Source organism: Bison bison, unplaced genomic scaffold (assembly GCF_000754665.1).
Source record: "Bison bison bison isolate TAMUID 2011002044 unplaced genomic scaffold, Bison_UMD1.0 scf7180017864039, whole genome shotgun sequence".
In the NCBI taxonomy this organism is placed as follows: Eukaryota; Metazoa; Chordata; class Mammalia; order Artiodactyla; family Bovidae; genus Bison; species Bison bison.
Window position 1 is genome coordinate 2,152,158 of NW_011494611.1, and position 8,194 is coordinate 2,160,351.

At 48.8% G+C, this 8,194-nt stretch overlaps 1 protein-coding gene across 1 annotated transcript in view; it reads left to right on the forward strand.

Moving 5' to 3' along the window:
* The window catches only part of TNFSF8 (tumor necrosis factor (ligand) superfamily, member 8), a 29,161-nt gene that overhangs the window by 17,494 nt on the left and 3,473 nt on the right, over positions 1-8,194 (forward strand). The gene's annotated exons all lie outside the window — the stretch shown is intronic.

An 8,194-nucleotide genomic window follows, 5' to 3' on the forward strand; every position in this document is an offset into this window, starting at 1 on the left:
ACTCGGCAGAAATTCAAACTCCTGACTTCATTGCAAAATAATTTTGATCACCTCAGCCCCAGGCATTTCCAACATCCCAACAACCAAATATCAGTTCTTACCTGCATTCCATAGACGACTTGTAAATCAGTTTTTGTTTTATTCCCCAGCTAGGCAGGTGCGAGGATGTGATGGGATGAAGATAGTAAACACTGATGGGGCCTTTGCTTTGGGCCAAGCACTGGGCCGAGGGCTTCGTGATTCACTCGTGCAGTCTCACAACAAACCCCAGGATAATTATTAGCCCCTTGATAATTGTTAAGTAGGGAAACAGAGAGATTTACCAACTTGCCTAAGATTGCACAGCTAGCAAGGAGTGGGGCCTGACCTCAAAATCCAAGCTGATGTGCCTGGGAGCTCTTTGGCTTATCCAGGATGTCATGGTCAAGATGCTGAGTGCAACAGGACCGTGCTTCCGTAGTGTCCCCACCAGGGCTCCAAGGCCAGGAATCCCCCCAGGGCTCTCTGCACTCCTCCACTCCTGCTCCTGTAGCTGTTTGTCTTCCCGTCAGTGAAGCCTGCTCTCTGGTGTTGAGCTCCGGACCACTAAGGCACCTCCACACATGGCTCTGCACGAGAGCCAGGGCTGTGGGGAGCGTGAACAGCCCACGGCAGGGGATCTGGAGGCCAAATTCAGGCCCCAGCTTCGCAGTGGAGGATCCTAAGAACTGGGAGGATCCTCCCCCCACCCCCACTGTGGCCAGTTAAGATAGTCTGCCTTTCCTGTGAGCGTCACGTGCACACTAATATCCAGAGGTTCCTGGGGGCCCTGAGGAGGTGGAAATAGTGGACAGACCACCTGGAGGAGTCCTGAACCCCTCTTGTGTGTTCCCCATCTCGCAAACAAATATCTTAGGATTCTCTCACCACTTTCGTAATACCATTCCAACAATGTCCCATGTTTGCCTGGCTTGCAAGCTACTCTCCTCCCCCACTCCCTCTGCTAAAAGGAAAACGTGGGCATTTAAAAGAGATCAAATAAGGTTAGCTAATTGCAGCTAGTGAACCCACCCCCAAAGAAACAATACAAGCTGCCCATGGAAGGCAGTGAAACTAAACCAAGGAGCTGGTTGCTCAGCAATCGCCCGCTGTACCTGGGGTCATGTAGCTGGGATCCGGATGCAGGCTGCACAAGAGGCAGGTAGAGATGCAGCAGCATCCTCCTCCAGAAGGGCTGAACATAGCAACCAGAGACCTCACATCTGTCAGGTGGACAGAGCTGGACCTAACTGCCCGGTCCGCTGGTTGTCGTAGTTTCCCCCCCCCCCAACACTAAGTGGGGATACAACTGCTCAGTGGTCACTGCTTTTCACGTAGTCACAGGCCTCAAAGAACTTATTTGCCTTTGTGTTTACTTTAAACCTATTCACTCAAAGCTCACTCCGAAAGTGTCTTTTTCTTAAGGCAGTGCTAACCGGGATCAGGACTCTCTCTAACAGAAATAAACTAGAAAATGGGCCACACAGAATAAGGTGGGACAGAGTCCTGGAGAGGCCATCAGAGTGCTAAAGCCATCTGTGTCTAATCCCTGCCCCTTGTCACCCAGAGGAGAGGAGAGGGAGGGGGAGATGCGGTGGGGGGCGGGGGTAGACAGGAGGAGGGGAAGAAAAAGGAAAAGAATTCAGATCATCGAGGCGCATATTAACACTTATACTTGAATTTTTCACATACACATGTCACAAGTCTTTAAATCTAGGAGAAAAATCCCCATCCTTCACTTTGGAGAAGAGGAGAAAAAGAGAAACAGAGGCGGGGGAGGGAGGGAAGGACAGAAGTTAGAAAGGAAGGAGGGAAAGAAAGCAAGGAGGGAAGGAAAGCGAGTTTGTTTCTCAAACTGGCTTCACTACATGTTTCATCCAAGCTTTCTGGACACCACACGTGTTGTCTTAAATTTCTGCAAGCCCTGCTGTGCAAGCCCTGGGCCAGGAAATGGGAGCCAGACATGAGCAGATCTCTCTTTGCCTTTTCAATTAGACTTTAAAGGTGCTTCTTAAATACCCTCCAAAAATATCAATTCAATCTGCACTTAGTATAAGTGAATTTCCAGGAATTACACATCAAGTCAGATAGCTTTATCTTACATACTGCAACAGGTCAGGATTGAAGAGACCCCAAGGGAATTCCCTGGCAGTCCAGTGGATAGGCCTCTGTGCCATCACTGCTGTGGGCCCTGTTCAATACCTGGTCAGGAACCAAGATCCCACAATGTGCCATGTGGCCAAAAACAAAACCCTCAAAATCCCAAGGAAGCTTCAAGGGATTCAAATGAATTTTCACTTGATCTCAACTTGTATTTACTGGTGACTTTCGATGTTTAACACTGAGCATGTCAGAACAGCTACTCCTCAAATGCCGTCTGTAAACCCAAGGCTACCTAGCCCTTTGTTTAACGAATGGCCTATTCTGGAGTTTCTCCTTGACGAGTTAGCCAAGGAAACCGGAGCACTGAAGTCAGCTGAAAAGACCCTGAGGTTAGGGATTCACTGTGATTCCGAATTCCACTGACAATGGCGAGGCTCTCCCCTAGATGTCGCTATTGCGACTCTCCTGGATATCGCGCCAAAAGAGTGGAACTCAGAAGCCAGGACATGGTAGACACAGAGTCATGAGGATAATTCCTCTCCTTTTTGGAAGGATTAAAGTATTTTCAACAGATGACGAAGGGCTATTCACATTGTCCTGAGACCATCCGATGGCCTCAAACACTTAGGTACATAATTAACAAACCAGTCCACCAGATAATGTCGTGGGCTCTGGTTTAACGAGCGTCTCATTGGCCAGACAAGCCTGCTAAGAGCGCTGCTAAGCTGTGCTACTTCAGAACCAAGGGAAGAGTTGGGGAAGAGGGGTCTACCGCGTGCTGGGCTATCTCCTCCAAGCCGTGTGCTGTACAGGCCATTTGACATCCATAACCTCATTGCATCTTCGCAACATGCACACGCTGGGGTTGACTGTTGCTGTCTCCACTTAACAGATGCAGTAATTGAGGGTCAGTAACAGGAAGGGACAGGTCTGATTTTAGAAGCCTTGACCAGAACCCAGGTGCTTTCTTTGAGATGCGCTGTGTCTGTTTTGCTCCAGTATTAACCTGGAAGGTACTTGGCACTCAGACCACACACTTTCTGGCTGGAGTGGTAGGTGTGGCTTGTTTTGCCCATTGGGCATTGTTGCGTCTTAATGGAAGCCTGACAGCCCCTGACTTGTTACTTGGCAGGGTTCAGCCCGTGAACCTGAAGTCACCTGCTGGCATTCCCCGGGAAGAGGAAGTCCAGATGGCTCATTAGCACTTGTTTTCCAGGCACACACAGCTGTCTGGTCAGTTTTCAGGCCAGTGTGTATGGCGGCTGCACACCCACTTCTTCCTACATTTAAAGCCTCTCTGCTCCATGGGAAAACTAAAAACCAGGGCAGAGCCCAGGACTAGGAGTCAGGAACTCTGTGCTCTGAGCCCAGCTCTGCCACTTAACCTACTGTGGGGTCTTGAGCCAGACCGTTAGTCCCTCTGGATTCAGCCTCTCCACTCACAGATCTAGGGTCACAGTTAGCTTGGCATCCGATGGTCCTTTCGGGTCTAATATTTTGAGATCTCAAGGAGGGTTCCCATCTTCACGTGGCATTGTTCTGACTTCTATCTAGAACATGACCCTTCCAACCACCTAAAGCAGCATCTCTCTCTCCCTATCTCTGTCTTCTATGCACCTGACCAGGAGGGTTTTGTTGGCAAATATTTCTCTCCAGGCTTCCTAACAAAGCCCAAGGAAATGTCATGATCCTTCTAGAAGAGACCAAAGCTTGAGAGGATGGCTTACAAATCTTGCCCACCTGAAGGCCTTGGTTCTCAGGTACTCACGAAGAACCTGAGTTGTCTGAAAGATGGAATGCCCGACAGAAGCAAGGGGTCCCAGACTGTGGCCCGGCCCCACCACTGACTCATGGGGTGACCTCGGACAAGTCTGCTATGGGGGTAGCATTGGGGAGCACATGTGTTATGTAGTTACCAAGGCTGGGCCAAATGATTTCTCAGGGAAATTCCAGTTCTATGAACCATGAAAACCCTTACAGAACCAGGTTGTTCATAACTTAGGTTATTCCCAGACCTAAAACACTCTGTTCTACTGCCGCAGGTATCCGGAAATCTTAATGCGTGTAGACAGACACCTAGATGGGGTAGAGCAACGTGCTCAAAAGATAGATAGTTGGAGCTGGGACTGACTTCGTGTCCCTGCAGCAGGCCTGGCAGTGTACAGCTGAGTCTACACAGCCGTCTAAAATCAGCTAGAAGGGCCCTTCTGGATCATCTGATCCACCCTGCTCTTCATCTAGCATGAGACACAACTGCCCAAAGAAAAGTCCTAGGTTTTAACTCCCGGGCCATCCACTTGCCATGATGTGCGGACTGTTCTCCCCTCCCCTCCCTAGTCTTTAGTTCTTCAAATTAAACCCCTCAGTGCAGCTAATTTGGTTGGGAAATAAATGAAACAGAAGTGTGTTTTGCTCCCTGCTGCTAAGTCGCTTCAGTTGTGTCCGACTCTGTGCAACCCCATAGACGGCAGCCCACCAGGCTCCCGATCCCTGGGATTCTCCAGGCAAGAACACTGGAGTGGGTTGCCATTTCCTTCTCCAATGCATGAAAGTGAAACGTGAAAGTGAAGTCGCTCAGTTGTGTCCGACTCTCAGCGACCCCATGGACTGCAGCCTTCCAGACTCCATCCATGGGATTTTCCAGGCAAGAGTACTGGAGTGGGGTGCCATTGCCTTCTCCATGTTTTGCTTCCAATGCTCCCCAAATTCAAACTTCCAGGAATACCATAGGATTCCTGTCTCATAACCAAAAAAGATTACATCATGGGCTCACAGGGTGATAAGGAGACTCAAAGCCACATGGCTGATGACCCATGGAATATTCATCTAGGTCTTGACAAGAGCCACATGACTCTCACACCAGCCCAACACATCACTGAACAGCACTAACTGGTCCAACATTTGAGCTGCCAGCACTGTGACTTGCAATGTGTGTTGTATGTCCTTAATGAAAGTCTTCCCACTGCCTCCTCCGGGAAATGGGGACAAGAGCGGTATTCGCCATTAGCTGAGTGCATCATCTCCTTAAACTTCCAGGAGCCATGCTGTTTGGGCCCACAGAGCCAGCCCCCATCAGCCCTGGCCCTCCTAACAGCCTTGAAAGTCGCTAAGCACCAGCAGCATGCCTTCCCTAGGCTCCTCTCCACATTCAGCAGTTCCATTCCACCGAGAGCTCCTCTGGAGCCCTGCTTCCCCAGTCCCTTCCCTTAGCCAACTCAGTGATGTCATTCTTCAAGAGAGTTGCCTCTGTTTTCCCATCTTTTCGAAACATCTAACAGATTCTTTAAGAAAAACTAAGATAAAAAAAAGAAAACTAAGATACACCATGGCATTTGACTTCAGGAAATGCAAAAGCTTCAAAAGTAAGTTTTTTTTTTCCATCCTTGGGTTTCTCAGAATTACAGCTGAGGTCAACCCAACAAACATACAAAGACCAAAGGGGAAAGAAAAAAAAAAAAGAACCTGCATGTGTGAGAGGCGAGTCCAGGCTTGTACTTCTACATCCACCTGTTAAGAGAAGCTCACCTGACAGATGCCATGAGTGGCAAGGTGTGAGGAGTCCTTGGCCAAGGAGGAGAGCTGTTCACGGTGTGACATGCTGGCCTGAGCCGAGGGCTTGAACCTTAACCTCCCATGTAATCTAATCTGACCTGCAGAACCAAGGACAGAATGAAGCCAGGTGTCATCCAGCCCGGAAGGGGAGGCCAGGCCAACCATCCGCATTCCCTTCCTCAAGCCCTGAGAGCTGAGCTGACATCCACAGAGGGAAGGAGTAGAGACAGACTACATGATTCAGCTCGACAAACATTTACAGAGTATCTTCTGGGCTGGCAGTGGGGGTATGGAAACAGTAGTCTCTGCCCTGAGGATTCATGGGCCAATGGAGAAGGCAAATAAATGGAAGGAGAGGTCAGAGAAGGGTTCCCAGAGGAGGTGGCTACCAGGCAGTGCTTTAAACAAGGCACAACTTGCCAGTGAAGAGGGGGACTCCAGATGAAATGGAAAGCCAGCATGGTGTAATTGGGGGCATCCCAAGGGCCCAACCTCCAATAGAATGGTCAAAATTCCACTCAGGCATTAGAGTCAGACAGCCTCAGCTTGAACTGCCCCTCTACCACTGACTAGCTGTGAAAATGTGACAAGCCACATAACTTTTGAAAGACTCAATTTCCTTATATACAAGAGAGAAGTTAGTTTCTAGAGTACCTTTCTTGTGGGGTGATGGTGAGAATGAAATAAAAGAATGCATGTAGCAGGCTTAGCCGAGTAAAAAGAAAATAGCCATCCGTTATTATGTACTAGCTAGCATTGTTATTCCCAGCACCACTGCTGCTACTGGTGGAACAAGTTCAAGAGGCAACAGGGGGAAGAGGGAAGGCGAGGGGGGAGACTGCAGAGTTCATTAGGGATTAGAACACAACGGAACACAAATACCATGGGGAGGAGCTTGGCCCTGATCCCACAGTCACAGTGGGTCAGAAAGGGGTTCCGAGCAAAGAGACACAGCCAGACATGTCTCTCTGCGATTCCTTTCGACCTGACATTCCATACCCCAAAAAGAGAAGGCTGGGCCTTCTCATAGCCACAGCACATTTAAGAATGAACAGCCCTCTGTTCCCTGGTGGCCTAGTGGTTAGAATTCAGGCTTTCGCTGCCTTGGCCTAGGTTCAATCCCTGGCCAGGGAACTGAGATTCCACAAGCCCTGTGAGGCATGGCTCAAAAAAAAAAAAAAAAATAAGGAGGAGCAGTCCTCGTTGCCTCCTTGCTATGACTGCATACCCCAAGAGTGTGGGCTGCAGGCAGGATAAAGCTGGAGGATGAGTGAGGGGTAAAATCAAAAGAACGAAAGAAGAAGGGCAGCTGGCCCTCCAGCCCTTCTCACCCAAGAGACCTGTGGACCAGAGCCTCTTCATGCCTCCAGGGGAGATAAGAATGAAGACAGACCCCTGCTTCTGCTGGGGGTGCCTCTAGCAGTGAGCTTGTTCAGACAGCAGGGGGAACTCTTCACTTAACTTTCTACCACTGCAAGCCCCCACTGTAAGGACGACCAGGAGGGATTTTCCCAGGCCAGGACAGAGGGCAACGGGGAAGATTGTGAGTCCAACAGATGCTACTCTAAAATCCCCGTGAGCAAGCCCGCTAGGATGTGGCCGCCTCAACCGAATGGCTGCCTAGTCTCTGACAGATGGAATCATCAGTTGTCTCTGTCATCTCTGGTGACACCATCAAAAAGATGTCAATGTCAGATCCTAGATCTGCCAGTTCTAGAGATTACGGAAACCAAGACTCAATGAGAAGAAAAAAATGCCCAGAATAAGCTGAGTTCATGAGTCTTGCAGGAAATGTATGGCTTGGTTCTGTGCATACAAAATAGTTACTATACTAAGAAATGAAGCTGCCATCACCAGTGAATACATTTAAAATATTCTGATTTCTCAAATTCCACAATGACATAAACGTTGTCTTTTCTCCCTGCCAAGGAAGCTCCATATAGCAGGCTGCCTGCTTAGGTCTCTATGATCTTATAGCCTTTTAAAATTGAACACCAGGATGTGTTTACCTCCTCTGTCTGGCAAAATGGCCTTGGGGAGGAAGTCTGGTCTCTGAAATCAGATAGACATGGGAGTGGATATCAGGGTTTCCTCCAACTTGCAATGACCTTTGCTGTATTGCTGACCATGTCTGGACATCAGGGTGAGCTTTGCAGAGCTATTCTGAGAATTCAATCAGCTGGAATACACAGAAGCACACTGTTAAAGGAAGGATGGCAATAATTATTACCAGCCTTAGTGTTCTAACTGCCATTGCCTGGCTGAGTGACATAGGACAATGCACTGAATTTGTCTAGTGCCCACACTTTTTTCCATCTCTCAAAGGGACTTAGTCAGCCCTCTCTCACAGAGCTGTTGCAAAGATCCAGTGAGGTGGAGTATACGAAGTGACAAGAATGGCACCAGGTACATATAGGAAGTCAGGCCCTGTTGGTTTCCTTCCTCCAACTTCCACAGTCTTTTGTAAAAGTCCATGTGGAAGCAATCAAGTTTAAAGAGAAAAACTCCTAAGGTACTTGAT